The 17,801-nt window shown below is 43.1% G+C and overlaps 2 long non-coding RNA genes across 2 annotated transcripts in view; both read right to left on the minus strand.

Moving 5' to 3' along the window:
* Window positions 1–581, minus strand: part of LOC144066771 (uncharacterized) — a 13,342-nt gene extending 12,761 nt beyond the window's left edge. Inside the window, exon 1 of the long non-coding RNA XR_013297723.1 lies at window positions 1–581. This exon is cut by the window's left edge and continues 153 nt beyond it. This is a non-coding gene — a long non-coding RNA (uncharacterized LOC144066771).
* A 2,565-nt stretch (window positions 582–3,146) lies between these two features.
* Window positions 3,147–17,801, minus strand: part of LOC144066766 (uncharacterized) — a 125,202-nt gene continuing 110,547 nt past the window's right edge. The window contains exons 4-6 of the long non-coding RNA XR_013297720.1: window positions 14,919–15,103; window positions 7,187–7,254; window positions 3,147–3,166 (exon numbers count right to left, since the gene is read on the minus strand). This is a non-coding gene — a long non-coding RNA (uncharacterized LOC144066766). The remainder of the gene's footprint in view (window positions 3,167–7,186; window positions 7,255–14,918; window positions 15,104–17,801) is intronic.

Raw genomic sequence — 17,801 nt, forward strand, 5'->3', positions numbered from 1 at the left:
TGGAATATCTGGACGTGGATAAGATGTGCAGATTTGAGAAATGTCACTCAGCATGACTGATTCACCTCCTCCCGCCTTCTGACACCTCGCGCTTCCTTACTTAGCATTTCAAAATCCCCTTTCTTCGCGGCGCTCCAGGGAAAAGCAAGATGACGGTTCCCCCTTTATGAGGCCTATCAGTCCGGGAGACGGATATGTTTGCTTATTGGACAGTAAAAGGCCAGTCTTCAGGTGACAACTGGCCATGGTTATTCAGGCTTTTTATTCATGCATATTTAGAAGATGGTAATGAGCTTTTTTTTGCATTGTTGCATGATAATAGTGAGTCCCTCAGTGGTGTCGGTGGCAGAATGTGACTGGTCGACCAGTCCGCTGTGTGTGTGTGTGTAAGCCTTTCCGCTCTCTCATCAAGCGAGACAGACTTGGACCATGACAGAAACTCACCCAGTGGAGACGCTGGCATAGCACATGTCAACCTGCCAGCCACTTTCCTGGTTGCCAAGGGATCGTTTACCTTTGCGGACTTTAGCAGTTTCCTGTTAAATGGCCTTTTGTATTATTGATGCCTTCATATTGCCTCCTTGAAAAAAATACAAAGTCACAATGCAGTATTCTCTTCACTGGTACTTGGATGTTTTGTCGAAAGACATTTGGTCCCTGGACGTTTGGTCCCCGGACGTTTGGTCGACCGGACGTTTGGTAGAACGGACGTTTGGTAGAACGGATGCTTGGTCGCCGGGTTGTTACTGTTGAAACCAGCTCTCAAAATTATAATCATGAGAGAGATAGTTTAATATCTAAATATCTAATATCAAAATATCAACAGTAGAATCTCTGTCATAATTCGACAGCGAGCGAACCCGTTCTACCAAATGTCTGTTCTACCAAATGTCCATTCTACCAAACGTCCGTTCGACTAAACGTCCGGTCTACCAACCGTCCGGTCGATCAAACGTCCGGTCGACCGAACGTCCGGGGACCAAACGTCTTTCGACGAAACGTCCGGTCACGCTCTTCACTATACTGTAGTTCAACGCCATCAAACCGTGGAGAAGGTATTTATTGTCTGTACAGTTCTTACCAAAATTGACCATAGGTAGTTGGTTTCAGTCCGACAGCAGCGATATACTGCACAATGGAAATGCTGTAATGAAGTAAAGGATCAGTAGAGCATGGACTTCTGAAGCGCCACGTTGCTTCCTGGTTTATGAAGGGGAATAAACAGGTGCAGGGGAGGATACCGGTGATCAATTTTTATTGTGAAAGTTGGAAGTATATTTTTCCCCAGCCTCCACTTTGCTGCAGTCCATTCAAAATTGACACCCTGCAGTATGACGGTCTCAAATCCCACTCAATTTTTGCAACGATAAATGTTGATTATTTGTTAATACCAGAGAAAACCTGTTACGGTTGCAAGTCTTGGCATTTATCTTGAGTAGCTGTTATCAGATTACATCAGATTTCCTTTCTTCGGAATACCGTACGAGAAAGATGCTTCTGATTTTTCTTCTAGTGTATTAAAAACTAAACAGCTGAGCTCAGCTTCATCATAATTTTGCTTATTTGGCACCATGTATTTCTAATCAAGCCACTTGCCACGGTGCTTTTTTGGCAGGCGATGTGCATCCACTGTGTCGTGACAATAGCAGAGGTTAGCGAGGCTATCCCAAACGGTGAAAGCCATTCTCCTCTGCCTAACAATGGTCGCATGTTTCAGAATTGAATGTAGGCTTTTTATCCATTCTGATTTAAAAATCATTGCTAGGCATATCCAGTGGGACTCCCCCACCGTGCCCCACACACCTTAGTCTATATGTCACTCTGATTTGTATCTCAGCGCTAACATTAACAAGGTGGCCAACACCAAAAGCTGCATTACCTGACTTTATGAACAATACATCCTGCACCTGTACTTTTCATGACTACATTTTTTTTTCTGGCTGACATCCGAAACTAAACCCCAATCTGACAAACATTTGGCTGACCGGGCTAGACGGAAAGGGGAGCCCTCTTTTTGAGTCCCCCACAAGATGACGTCTAAATCAGCCGGCAACCAAAAAGACCTTCCATAAATTTTCCAAATGGGTTTGGGCAAGAGAGGGGTGAGCAAGGATATAAAACACACCTGCAAGACTTATGTAAGTCTTATTAAACTATAAATTGCTAACACCTCGCCTCTCGCTGTGGTGTGGGGAATAAATCTTAGCGAGTGGGACGAGGAGACAGGGAGAGTGAAAAGGGGAGATAAAGGTATGAAAGGTAGCAAAAGTGAGGATACTAAAGTCTTCACATTAAAGTACTGCTGGTGAGCGACAAGGTGGGCCACCACAAGGTCTAATATATTTTAAGGGGTTTGGTGTGCTGCAAAGAAATGTACAAATGTTGGGCCATTTATTTTGGGGATTTTCGGATATTTCCTAATTGGAATAGACATTTAGAAAATTTTGCAATAAAGGCAATAAGGCCGTTCTTTGAGTGCCACTCACATGGTCAGTGTGCGCACATAGTATTTGCTGAATGTGCATTTTTGTTGCACAGAGCGGTAGATATAAAGTGCAACGAACAAACTCGACAAGAGAAAATTAATGAGAAAGGCTGATATAAGAGAAGTGTTGTCGATATTTACAAATTCTATCCGATGAGAGACTAAGGCCAGCGCTGCAGCAATTTCCAGGACCTGGAAACTCAGCCAACTAGGCACTAGAAATAGAACTCCTATGCACATGGAGTCACAACTCATGCAGACAGGAGAAAAGTACGAGCAACACCGGGCATATTTGTAGGAAATCAAGAGTTCCTGTGCTCTAGAGTCCTGGTGAGTTCCCAACACGCCCACGCTTCTCCTCCCCACCGGGTTGTGGGTCCTTGAATTAAACATCAAAGCACACAGGAGCACCAGGGCCCAAGTGCCATAAATAACAGCGTGCCTAGGGAGTGGAAGGGAGGATGTTCAGATGGGAAGCGAGCAGGTCGCTTGAACACTCTCACATACCGTCAAAGCAAATTCATTTGTTCACAAAATGGACATCGTTTTGTGCGATTATCGATTTCACCGTGCCATCTGTCTTCTTGGAATTGTGGGCAGGAGGTTCTGGCATGGCTGGCTCTTCCCCCCAGCAAATGTAAGCGTGTTCAAGTACAGAAAAGGTGATGTTTTGTTGTTGATCTGGTTAAAACAATGAAAAAAAGTATTTTTTGCAGGTGATGGAAGGGATACTTTTCAAACCACGTTTGGTTTAACAAATGTTAAGTGTTTTGTGGCAATGGAATTTCTTCATAGCACTGTATTCAGAAACCAATATAATAAAGTCCTCAATCTCATGTCAGCAGATGACAGCGGAACTGCTCTCTGGGTGAAAATGTCTACCGGAGATGATGATAAACATCTCATTTGTCGCCGACACCTGTGCACACAAGTCGAGGCCCGCCCTCCATCATTGGTTACACGTCCTCCAAGTCGCAGTGTACCTCCATGTTCAGTAGCAGTCCTTCAAACATGAGGTCCACAGCTGCTGCTGTGTATTTTTGTCAGGCAGGCGCACACAAACACACGTGCGCTGGCATACGTGACTGTTTGTGGAGGGCACATGTTACTGGGTAAATCATCATAGCCATGGCAAACTGTTCCCCCCTATTTTATGAGGAAATGTAGCTTAGTTGTTATATTTGAAGTCTGCGCTTTGTATGCAGACTGTGCTTATTAGGACAGATTGAGGATGTTTGCGCCTGGTGTCTGCACTCCTCCCATGCCCGTGCAGGACACACACAAACACACACAATTTAGAGTTCTGGAGATGGCTCTTTTGTACTTTTCATCAGAGGAATAAGGGAGTGTGTGTAAGTCTCAGGGGGTAAATACAGATGAACAGTAGCAGCAGGGGAGCTGAATCAAAAATTTGAAGGGTATAAGAAGGTTACTGTATTTCAGCATAGCATTTTTTTTAAACTCATCTGCAGATGGTGGGGTCTGTTTTTTTTTTCTTTATTTTTTAATGTTTTTCCTTTTGGGAGGGGGGTGATATATTTTCAGGGGCAAGGCCTGTATTTGCGCAAACACTTTTTGGGGTCATAATTCGGCATATAATGGTTGAGGGTGTTGGTTTATTCAACTAGAAATCAGGTAGTATGTTTTGAAACATTAGTTCTTAGATTAAGGGAGTGCATTTAGTTGAACGCAGACCTCACTTGACCTTCTGTATCACCCCAACCAAATATTGGCTCTATCACATCTGGTGGTTTATGTTCTAGCCAAAGTAGAAAGCCAATGCTAACACCAACAAAGGATGTGTGAAAAGTTGACTATTCTTTTCTCCCCCCATATGATTTGGACACATCAATAAGACCAAATCGCCGTAAAAAACACACACACACACAAAATGAGCGACTCATTGAAGCGAGTCAATGTTGAGATATAAAGCTACATGATTATTGATATTTTTTGAGGAGATAATGGGATTTTGGCACGGTCACCTTTGTTTGTTTTATGTGAAGTTAAATGGCCGTGCCGACTGGCCTTCCTTCTTACATTTGTCTCATCGAAATTGAAACTGCTCCATCTTCACTATGAATGGAGTAAATGCAGGAGGGGAGAAAATAATGATGATGACACCCCTTTTTCTCCTTTTGGTTCAGCCCCAATTACCCACTAATGTCCGATAGAAGCAGAAAAAATGGACAACCATGTTGTGCGTAGGCAAGATCTTTCCTTTTTCCCCCCTCTATTCTTTGACGGGAATGATCGTGTTTTGTCCCAAACACCTGCGCTACACTTTGACCCACTGCCCAAATGAATGCAATTAATGACGATTACCCCCTCAGGTGTCACAACGGCGACATGTACTGATGGCGACCTAGCTGGAGGCCGTGCATGCTTGTCTTACGTCAATACGTAATGATAACAGCTGGAAAGCAGAGCACGGGGGCACCATTGTGTACCAGAGTAATCTATTTGTGTTTACCTCACTAACCAGTCCGCACAAATCAGAATGGATCGACTTGGCCCGTTTCCTCCGGGACGGAGGCTGCCGAGGTGCTTTGAACCATTAATGTGAATTTGCTCGAGAAATTGTTTCAGCATCAAGGCTTAGATGTTATTTGTGCACAGGTGAGAACACAACAAGGTTACTGAGGATACAACGTCCATCCAAAAGGACATTTCGAGTCCTATTTTGTTTCGTTTTAAAGTCATAATCGTTTATTTTGTATGCCCAAATCAAATGATTTTTTGATTCTCTATTTGTTTGGTGAAGTGCATTTAGGGTAAACATTGTAGACAATTTAGTGTTCAATGAAATTGACTTTTAATCGTCAAAGACTGTTTCGTTTTTGGTAAATCTAACCTTTTAATTGGTTGAAATAAGACAATTAAGAATACACTATTGCAAAATGCAATAAAGAATACATGAAATATCCCCAATACAGGATGAATAAAGTTATCCAATCCAATCCAATATTACACGTTTCTGTTTGTTCCTAATTCATTTTCCAAAAATTACTGTATTAAAGATTGACAAGCAAGAATCTTGCAATTACAATTATTCGCATCATTCTATGTGAGAAGGTTATAATAATTTTAAACAAACACTCATCATCCTGTACCAGTCCAATCAAATTCTCGGGCTCGCAGATGGAATTGCAAATTGTCTTTGACTTTGTGTGTTTTCACTTAATCGTAACCTTCCCGGACGGCCATATTTCCCAGCGCCGAATGACATTTTTCAGGTGCAGCAGTCAACTCTAACCCTCTGCCTCCCTGTGAGGCCATCCCTTTCCCAGGGTTCCTGCATTAGCATAAAGGCATTAAAATGTGAATAGGAATTAATTTGGACTTTCCCCTCCATAGGAATTAATGGAAGTTTGTTCTGCCCGTACCCCTTAGACGCCTGGCGCTCCTCCACAGTCCATAAATATTAATATTAATACACCGTCGCATTTAAAGGCAGCGCTTGGCTGCCTCCGTATACAGAATATTATTAGAGATCACGATACGTTTCTCACGAGATGTACAGCTGAGTGAATGCATTACCGTGCCGTTGTGATCTGTAAAATCCAATCTTCATACGGCACAAAAAGTTATTTTCAGAGAGACGGAAGATTAGCAGTGCCGAATGGCTGCTGTCTAAAGCCATTAGGCAGCTGGGGATTTTTTTCCTCTTCTGCTCCTTCATAGAGGAGAGCCCCCATCTTGAGCTCTATCACAGTCACACCGCTGTAGCGCTATTATCATGCCCGAGTAGATCATCTCGGCAGATAATGATTATCTCACAGCGTCGCTCCAGTCCACTCGGCCGCAGAATACCCACTGCGAAAAAAAGTTTTCGACGCTCGTCCAAATCGCTGTCATCACTTTCTTCTCTCTGCTCTTGAGGCCTTTGTTGCTTCCCCCGTTTGTGTTTTTATCGTACACCATCATTGACACCGTGGTGCTTTGAAAGCAAGGCCTTGGAAATCTGGTTAAACTTCAGTTCAACTCGTATTCACTAACAAGGATGACCGTGCGCAGGTTTTTTTTAAACCTATTACGATATGACGATAGGAGTACACAAAACCAAGCGGAGATTTGAAGACGACACAAAGCTTATATTGTAGGAAAAGATTTCTCTTTTTCACCGAATGTTCATCTTCTTCTACATATCAACCCTGACAGGTACACAGTATATCTAACCTGCTTTGAGATGTGCAATCAGCAGACATAAGCCTCATGGTGCTCGAGATAAAAATGCACTAACACATGCAGTATAATACCACAACTTCCGAATTATAGAGCGCAACTGACGATAACCTGCACAAACCAAATTCCACAAAACCTCTGAAAAACCTGTATGCTAAGTCTTAATATGGCATATTTACGTGGAAAGATGTTAGACAACAATAATAGATTGATCTTTTATATAATTCATTCGTTCATTCATTTTCCGAACCACTCACAAGGGTTGTGAGGGACGCTCGAACCTATCCCAGCCAACTACAGGCACCAGGCGGGGGACACCCTGAATCGGTGGCCGGCCAATCACAGGGCACAAGAAAACGGGCAACCATTCACACTCACACTCATACCATGGAGCAATTCAGAGTGGTCAACCAGCCTACCTTGCATATTAATGGAATGTGGGAGGAAAGCGGAGTACCCGGAAAACACTACCCAACCCTGGGGAGAACATACAAACTCCACACAGTGAGGACCCACCTGTGAATGAACCTCCGACGCCAGAACTGTGAAGCCGACATGGTAACCACTCTCCCATCGGGCTGCCCCTAAAATAAAATAATAAACTAATTAACATCAACACGCTGAGTGCACCCTGCAGATGGAGCAACAGACTACAAGTCTCACTTGTGTACTCTAAGACAGTCTGAAGTCCTAAACTAAAGTAAATAAAGTTTTTGGAATGCAAAGCAAAGGATGCCTTTGCATTCTAGTATGTTTTCAAGTTTTGTAATATTGAAACTCAACACGAGCAATGGAGATTGGAATTAATTTTCCTTAAAAAGTTGCATCAGGCCACTATTCGTACGGCATGAGGTGCTTACCCTCTCATTAAGACTCCACCCCAGCCCTCCTTCCCACAATTCCCATAAACGCTCATAATTGCCACATTTAACTTGAGTTTATTATTTTCCTGCAGGTGCAGGTGTGCCGATGATATGGGGGCCCAGGTGCATTTACATACAAATTGAAGGTTTTCGCCCCCTTCTTCTATTAATCAGGTAGGCAGCAGGAATCAAAACGGCAACACTCCATCAGGCCCTTTAAATACATTTGGTGACATTTTTACCTGGCATTAGCATGATAGGGCAAGCAGAGTATAATGTAGCAATGATTGCTTTTCCATTGAAAGCACAAACGGTTTCATTTTTCCTGTCATTTCAAATAAGTGTTAAAGAGGGTTTTGGAGGACTATTGTGCAAGCGCCGTATGCTGGGGGACTCGGGACCACTGATGGCCATATTAAATAACCATTAGCGCCTGAGCTTAGATCATTGTGACATCCGCCTCCTCTGAATTCACTCGCAATGAGCAGGGCCGAGCTGTGCCAGCTTCCATAGAAACGCTCCGGCCTCAGCTCCATTTTTTCCTCCAACTAAACGCATTACAACGGTAATTTTGTGACTGTTAAGATAACTAGCGTTAACAAGCACTTAATTAAAATGTACAATAAATAGCCGTCTGCAGCCTTATCTCTCCTCCAGAGCTGCGCTGGTAGGAGGCTCCAATGCTCAGGCCGGCTGTTCCCCAGCTCGTTTGCAGATTAATTGCTTTTCTGTCTGGCAGAAGCTCGCCTGCGCCGCAGCCAGATCGTAAATAGCCAGATAGGGAGTTGATCAATCAGGACTTGCTCTCTCTATCTCTCTCTTGCTTGCTCGCTCTGTGTCTGTGTATATTTCCCACGAGCGGTAAATATGCATCCACATGCTTCCGTAATAGGCCCAAAGCTCAGCCTGGAAAGATAAAGACAGGTTGAGGATATAGGTTTGAATCCTTCAACTGGACTGCATCCCACTGACTAAATGTCCTTGAAAATTATCTATCGATCAATTCATGGTGGACACTCTGGAGTATAATACCTATAGAATTGATTCATTGATGTTGATGGGAGAATGGTAAGGAGACTAACTTCATCAAAGTGAAGATGAAGGGCCGATGAAGCCAAATGGAGTCTTTAAATTGTAATAATTGTGGCATTGATTAATTGGTATTGATGGGAGCGTAGAAAGACATGCGAGGAGCTGACACTAGGAGTATTGGCAATTGGTTTATAATGCACATTTGTATGCCACGTGGGCACTAGACAATGTTGGGAATTCTACCTATCCCCTTTGTTTGATTGATATTCTTATCAGAGTGTATAATTTTAATACCCCCTGACGTTACAAAATATGGTTACTAGGCCACATGAGTTAAAATTGTCACAAAAGTGAGTAAGAAAAAACTGAATTCATCAAGATTAATTCTTACTGTTTTTTCGTAACAGGTATTCCATTCTATTCTACTATTTTACATGTTACTAATTTATTTTTAGTTCAATTCTTGATGGATCATTCCTTTGTTCCCAATCACATGGCGAAATGACATATTTGTCCTTCCATTAAAATGAAGCCTGTTGGGGGCCAAAGGTAAAGGTTGAGAAAGCTAAGGGAAAAAAACGAAGAAGGAAGTGTAGTCTCCCATTGAATTACGAGCGCACAGATCACTAGTTGCCCTGACTACGTAAACAGGATGTGACACAGAGGACGCACGAGGCTCTTCCAGCACTGGGGGTCTTCCCACTCAGGGGCTTCTGTGGGAGAGATTTATCATCGGGAGGTTAAGGATGTGACACCAGTAGAGAAGGAGATGGGTGAGGGAGGGCAACAAGCTGCAAAAAGTTTGTTTTCTTGACTTTCGTTTGGAACAACACGGCATTTGCAGCTTACTATACCTTAGGGCCGACCTCTATAAAGCAACAAGGGAGCGAGCTGCAGCCACATGTCTGACGGGTAATGTGATCCCAGAGGGTTTGACCGCTGTTAACTTTTATTACTGTAAATACTCACACTGCCTCTAGCTGCTTTTATGTGCGCCTTGTGTTTGATTAACCCCAGCGATACACTCTCTAAGCCCATTTGTACGCACCCGCCACACACGTGAAAGGGATGGCGGGGGCATGAAATGTGTCACTGTAAAACATACGCAGACAGACATAAATATGGTGTCACGTCAGGTTACCTAAACATAAATCATTAATCAACAGTGCTTTGTTTGTTCAATTAACACCTTATTAGAGGTGTAGGTGTTGCTGAACAACTGGGGTGGGTGTTTTGGGGTGTTTAAGTGAGTTTGAAATGATTCTATAAACAAGAATTGCATGTGGGCAAGACAGTAGACTGGTGGTTAGCACTTTGGACTTAAGGTTCTGAGGTTTGCGGTTCTAAACGTAGAGTTTACATTTTCTCTAGGGCTCACTTGGGTTGTCGTCTGAGTTTATTTGTTTAAATTGCCCTGAAATTGAGTGGTGGCCATTCTCCGCCTTTGACTCAGTCAGCTGGGATAGGCTCAAGATTATTTGCAACCCAAATGAGGATAAATGCAACATAAAATTGGTTGTTGGGTGGACGAACATAAATTGTTAGATTGCTACATTTTATACCACAGGTATAAAATTAAACACAGAAAATTTGTATTTACTATAATCCAAAAATATCCCTGAATTTGGGACACATTCATTTTTTGCTTATTTATGCTTATTCCATGTTGTGTTTGTATTGGAGTAATTTCTTATACAACATGTGTAACTATTTTGTCCGACAAAACGATTTCTTGGAAAACAAAAATCAACTAAACACACAAATGGGATTAAAATGATGTTTTGTGCTTTTTGTGGTTCATTTTAAAAAGAAAAGGAAAATGAGTATGGGTTGTGGCTCACTTAAGTCCAATCTATCGAATTCAGCACTCACAGAGAAGCACATTTCAATTATTATTATTTTCTATATTCCATGAGAACCGGTGAAAATATCTAACAATAGCTACAATGACGTGTTTGCAGGTTTCCTCTGTTCTTCCTCCATCAAGACTGATTGTCTGAAATTGAGAAAGATTGTGCTGCTATGACCTCAGTTTGGACAATGCAACAAATCAGTAAAGGCCTATGGAGGATTTCATGGCGCTCTGTTCATAACTCACTGTACAAGGAGGCTGTCAGTATGCATGAGAGTGGGTTATGTTAACAACTGAATTAGCAGCCAGGCACATGTACTGTATCTCAGTTGTGCCCTGTTAAGGGATCCTGCAGACACTCACGGTGGTCCAGAGGCCTGTGGGGGCTGCCTGGCAGGCAGATTAGGGGAGCGGTCGTTCAACAGCCACGCAAGCACTTATCAGGTCCACTTAGGCCGCAGTGATTTATTATGTGAGAACATGATAAATGTAGTTGTGCGCAACCCTGGGGGGTTGGGGGGGTTAAGAAAGGAGGGGGTGGACAGTATGAATCTGTCAGTTTGGACCTGCTGGATGGAAGCATTCCAACAGAAGGACAGGAGCTGTGATCGTGGCGGGCGAAGCATCCTGCGTCCTCTCGCTTTCCGGTCATAAATCAGACTGGAAGGAGCTCTCACTGCCCTCTGGCCTGTGCTACCGTCTCTCTTAACCTCACTCTCGGATGATGACTCCGACTTCAGTTTCGGGCCACAGTCTCGTGTACAAGGGATCTTTACAAAGCAGACAAGCAAACTAACATATTGTGTTTTGGTCTTTCGTCTTCATTCATTCATTTTTGGAACCGTGTATCCTCAAAAGGGTCAAGCCAATCCCAGCTAACTACGGGGGAGCAGGAAGGGGACACCCTGAATCGGTGACCAGCCAATCGCACGGCACAAGGAGATGGCCAACCATCCACGCTCACACACCCATACCTAGGAGCAATTTAGAGTGTTCAACCAGCCTACCCTGCATGTTTTTGGAATGTGGGAGGAAACCAGAGTATCCGGAGAAAACCTACACAAGCCCTGGGAGAACATGCAAACTTCACACAGTGAGGACCGACCAGGAATCTAACCCTCCACCATTGAAATGTGAGCCCAGTGCGCTAACCACTCGGCAGCCACCTTTCGTGAAAACAAATAATCAGTAATTTCATCAATTTTACCTGGTGTCATGCAGGGGGAAAACTAACTCACGTGTGTTTCCTGACCTCATTATAATGAGTTCCTATAAACAACTTTTAGTTACTGTACACACAGCCTTGATTGGACCATCCTCTGCTTGCTCATTGTGCTCGGCTGTTGTGACAGCCAGAGCAGAGACAATCAATAAGAAAAGCAACAGTGGCCTAAGTGGGTCAACAGAGGAAGATAATTCATGGCGTGGCCACAGGAGAGTTGATGGAAAACAAAAGGCTATTGTAATAGATTTCACTCCACACTTTCTTGGCATTGTTTGCACCTCCGAAAGGAAATGATGAACGGGTTAGGTACATTTTCGGAGCGAGTCACCTGTGCTGACTGCGCGTGATTCGGGCAGTTGGGGCTTGTGCATAAATTGTGCTGGCTTCCAGTGACAGTAATTCAAAACGACGCTGCCTTTCTGCCATAAATAATTTGCTGCTTATTGATTTCCAATAGTCCAGGAGAAATATACGGCATTCACCTCAAGGGGCTGAGATGTAGCTGGCGGCTCACTTTTGTGGTCGCAGTTGTGACAGCCAGAAGTCATTTGTTGTGATCACAAGACCCTAATTCATTGGCCTTCAGAGGTTACGTCATTGGGATTTATTGTTTGGTTCAGCCACAATTGTAGTTATGGATAGTTTTAAACACAAAACAAACATTTATAGCATAGTTTGTAGAAACAACATGGACTGATTTCTGTAGAGGGTTGGCATTATTGTTATTTAAAGATGGATAATTATCTAATGTAGAGGATTAAATCAGATGTATAATAGGTTTATTGTGGGGTTTATTAATGTGTTTATTTGTGCTGATGCAGAAGACAAGTCTCTATAAAAAGCAATCAGTCTGTTTCGGAAAACATTCGAAGAGGTTATGGGATCTGTTCTTTTAGGCTTAATTCTCATTGGAAAATATCAGAAACAATATGCATTGCATTTTTGTTGTGGAAAAAAGAGGATGTCTAAATTTGAGGCACAAGCTGTAACCACTACTTCACATTTGTTAATTTAACTAAAAAAACTAAAAAACTAAAAGGTCACTCCCCCAATCTGCCACTGTTGCTGGTTCGTCTTTTTTTGTCACCTTGTGAGTGATCAGGTTGTTGATCGGGCTGCTTGCTGGCCCACAGAGAGAGAGAAGGCAGCCATTGATGAGCTTTAATTGTTCTGTCTCTTGTCCACTCCCATTAGTTGCTCATTTAACACTATCTAATAGTGTGACTCTTGCACTTTTACAGGTTTGTGCGCCTGTGTGTGTCTGAGTGAGAGATAGCAGGCTGTGTGTGGATTGTGGTTTTGAATCCAAAAGTGTTATCTTGGTTCACACTGAGGTGGTGATTTCTTCTTAATCAATAGGAAGGAATCCCAGCAGAGCAAATGAACTATTTTCATCTTTTCTATCATACCCTGAGTTCTGGAAGCCAAAACGTCTCCTCTCTTGCAACAGACATTTTTCTTGCTGCCCTAAATAAATATAATTATGTATTTTCTAATACAGTTGTTAAACACAGTAGGATAATAAGGTTGTTAACGTAAACCTAATATCGCCACTGTGATGATAACCCTGAGCTACGTGTCAGGTTCATTCAAAAATAACTTAACACATCTTCATAAAAGGTGTGAAAGTGCCATTCAATCTTTCTGACTCCATTTAGCTGTGAAATAAATGGTTTGTAGTCAGTAAATAAATAGTTCTTTGAGGCAGTTCTGCCCACTCAGCAAATTCCTCTGTTATTTTCGGTTGACAACAACTGGCTCCTATCTAAATGAATGGGTGAAAGCCATAATTGAGCTTTCAATGGTCACAGGGACATAAAAGTTGTGTACTGTGTAAAATTACCAGTCAAATGTCATGTTATGTTTGTTGTGACTTTTGCCTCAAACTCTTTTTCCAGTCGTTTATACCCTTGATTGGAAGTTTTGGTCTCTTCCGACTTGTGGAGAGAAGTTCATTGGGTTTGAGGGCTTCGACCCATCAGTGGAATTTTATCTGGTACTCCTGATTTGTCCACATTTAGTAACTTTTGTGAAGCTTTGCCACTAACCTGCTTGGGAACGATGTCGAAAAAAAAAAACATAGAACGGCTATTAGAAACGTAGTAAATATTCTTTTTAAAAGTTGCAAATAGGTCCATAGAGTTAAAATGTAGTAGAATGATGTCATCACACCCAGCCACCCCAAATGAGCACCAAAGTCTGCATGATGTCTCTTGTCGCATTTCACCCTTTGACTGACATCTGTTAAGACACGGCTGTGAGAAATGTCGTCGACACGGAGGCGTGCGGCGATGCTCACTACATGGGTGTCACTCCTGAAACCGCCTGAGAGCCATTAATTTTAGCCTCTGGAGTGGTAACAAGATCCCCCACACACCCTCCTCCTCCCCACGCTGCACAGCAAGGCTCCTAAATATACATTTATTTTCAGAAGGAGTCCCCCCTCCACGTCAGGAAGTGATGGATGTTGACTAATCGGATGGCGTGCGAGCGTATGTCCACTGTCAGGACTCTTTACATTGGCTGAGTAGTGGGTGTAAATCTCCTCAAGGGTGATTTGTTGGTGGTGGGGGTCTTGTTTTTGGTAAGGATCTTGGAGATATGATACCCTGCGCTGTTGCTGCCTGAGTGGGTCTATCTTAAGACGCTGCACGGAGGCCTGGCATTCAAGTAATTCTCCGAGGCTTTGAGGGCAGGCAGCAGGAGGGCTGCCTGTGGCCTACACTTACTCCAAGAAATACTTGTCTATTCTTGCCTTTGGATGGTGTACACACACTCATACCATATCTCAACAAGATCACCCAGAGAGCTCACATGGGCTTAAACATTTGTCACCTGCAAAATTGTAACAGTTAACCTGAATTTTCAATTTTTTTTCTCGACAGGAATTCAAAATGAGAATCTGAGAAGAATCCATATTATTTTAGGGCAAGACAAATGTCTCTATAAAGCACAGTTCAACACAAGGTTATTCAAGTTTCATGCCGCCAATATAAACACTGTAGATAGATAGATTTTCATTAATAGAACTGACCTAATGATCTAATTTCATAAAAACTACCTGAACCAAAAAGTCGGTGGAACTTTAAAATAAGCTTTACAACGTGGCACAAGTACACTTGGCCAAATTTGTAAACAACTGGCATTTAAGTAAGAGTTCGTTTTTAGTTTTATTACCTGGAAAGGGACATTATACTTGTGTATGCTAAAATAAGACAATGCAGTGTTGTCTTGCCACCTGCCCTCGAGCATATGAAATGGAAATGAGACACTTACATCATCCAGATTTGTCCCCCAAATGCAGACCCACAAGCTGCTACACGGGTGCTGAATCCTGGGAGGGTAGTGTTGCGAAGGGAGGAGGGCTGTTGTGGCCCGACGGGCGTACATGCTGGCAGCTCCCGGGGCACGGCAGATGGTTGAGGGGCAGAAAGGAGCTTCACAACTTGGCTGTCTTTGACCTGCAAAGACCACACACTGAGCTCTTCTTTATCTTGTCCCTCTACTTTTCCTCCCGCATGGGAAGAGTGCACCGTCACAGTGCTTAAATGACAAAGATAAATGCACTAATTCAATCGATGGCATTTTGCAAAAGTAACTATATATACACTTTTGAGGGGAAGTTCGCAAATCAAGAGTGACATGCTCAGGACAATGATCCATCCCATTAGGTCTATGCTGTCAATGTATATGTTTAGATACACCACGCACAAGATAACATGTAGCATTATGTTTGCAAAATTTCAACTTACAACAAAAATAAAACCAATAAACCAATATGCAAATCTTCGTTTACCTTCGCATGTCACTCTTTGTCATGGTTGTTGGCCATGAGCTATTAGAGGAAAATCCAGACTAAGAAAAGACAGATGACCATCTCCACCTTCTCTCATATTGACTCCATCAAATTGTACAAGTTTTTTGTCTGTACTTGGCACTTCTGTGGTGTGCAAATGTGTTCTCCGGGCTCCGTTTCCTCTACCTTAACTCAACTGGAGTTGCTGTATTATTAAGACACAAAAGGTAGAGGCATCTACCCAGGGAAGTTGCGGTCAGTATAAATTATACAAGGTATGTATGGCTCCTCAGATGTGAAAGGTGGATCCCTGAAACAGCAGCATGTTGCTACTACTAAACTAACCTAAAAACCAAAAAGTATACTAAAAAGTAAACTAAGTAATGTAATCCAAAATCTAACTTAAAGCCCGAAACCCTACTACTAGTGTGAATCCCAGCATTAAACCTAATACCCGCCTTACGCCCCATGCTGAACCCAAACACAAAACAGTTTCTCACTACACCAATCAAACCTAAGGCCTGTCAGTGGGGTCAAATCCAACCCAATGATAATGGATTACTTGTCAAGCAAGTTCTAGTTATTTTTTTAAATACAGACTATTATTTCAAAATTGATGCTGTTATTTTGTCACAATTCCCTCATTGTCGGACGTAACCCAAAATCCTAACCTATTATCTCCCATCTTCTCCCACAACATCCATCTTCCCTCTCTTTTTGGCTTACTCGTTTTCCAGGAGCGACGCATATCTCGGAGTAAGGGAGAAAAAAAGAAAACACAGACGAGGCTCCCCAGAGCCAGAGGGACAGCTTATCCTTATCTGGCTTCAACCTGCTTATTAGATCCTCCAGGACATGCCAGGCTCTCCTCTTAAACACCACCTACCCTCTCTTCCATCTCTGTCGCCGTTTGATTCTTCTTCTCCACTTGCTCTAGAGGTTTTAATTCTGCGTCTAAAGGCAGACCTGGAGGAAAGCTTTACTCACACTGATAGGGGGTGAAAATGGGCTTTTGGCTTTGTCACGTTTGTTTTATATCCTCTAAGTCTTGAGTGAGCTTCCCCATCACAAGGATTGAGCTGTATCAACCACTAGATGGGCAAGGTCAGGGCAACACTTGGACATCGAGATTCTTAAATTTTCCAAACTGTATCGATGCAACAAAAAACCTCCGATATCTACTCAAAAGCTTTCTGATCCACCTACTGTTCTAAAATTCAGCGATCAGCGTTGTTGTTGTCTTTCTTTTTTAATTAGATGGAGACATGAAAAAGACTAATTGATATCTGAAAGTCTCGAACAACAACGCCAACAGAGCTTTATCATCAAGGGCCTGGTAGTTCAAGCTGACCTTTATTGTTCAAGCTCAAAAAAACAACGGCAAAGAGCTTCTACATCAAAGAATTACTCTGCATGTAAATAATGGTGCCTGTTTTGTTCACGCACCAACCTCTGTCCACCTAATTAGCACGACTATATATATATATACACACACACAAGTCGGCCCTAGGCTGGACCAGTACGCCTTGGATCGACCCCATGGTGAGCTCAGTAGCAGTTGTGGACCTGTACTGAGGTGTGGACACTGTCACTTTCAAATTTAATTACATAGGACTCGACACCCTGTCATTACCTCGTCTCGGTCCACCCACTCATCATAGTAGCACCAAATCGACACACCCCTGAACGCGAGGGAGCAACTCGTTTCCTGGGGACCGGTTTTGATAGTGGATGTAGACGTGTGTGTTTGTGTCTCACCCCTCCTTGCAACCCTCTTCCCACACACTTGCTGTCTCTTCTTTTGCCTGGGATGTGGAGATTTGTATGCCGTGTTAGTCACACCCTGTGTTATCAGCATCTCAGTGACGAGCATAAGCATAGCCTGGAGGGGGGAGGTGGGTGGCGAGTGTCGCAGATGGTACAGTGTCACAGACCCCAAGAGGGGCCACCAGCTCGTCACCCTTTCTGTTAACCCCCTTCTTTCAAGAAGTGTGCTGAGGCTGCGCATTAACCACTGACCCGTGTTCTCGCTCCTTTTTAACCAGCTCACCAAATATGGCAATTGATGGTTCATGGGCTGAAACAAACCCCAAACTAATCCTGTTATCCTTTTCGTCAACGACCTGGCAGCGACGAGGGTGGGGGTGGCGTTGGTTGGGTGGTATCTCAAGGACGGCGGTCGGTGAGTGATCGTCGCTGCGAAAGCGGGTTTTAGCCACGGGACAATAAGTGTGTAATTTTAGGTTTTTGTTCATCCAAAATCCAATCACATACATGAATGCAAGATTACAGAAGAACACACCAGGAGGAAGGGCCTCAAAGGTGAAGGTGTCCCTACCGCACACAAATGCCACATTAACCAT

This window comes from Stigmatopora argus, chromosome 2 (genome assembly GCF_051989625.1).
Source record: "Stigmatopora argus isolate UIUO_Sarg chromosome 2, RoL_Sarg_1.0, whole genome shotgun sequence".
NCBI lineage: Eukaryota > Metazoa > Chordata > Actinopteri > Syngnathiformes > Syngnathidae > Stigmatopora > Stigmatopora argus.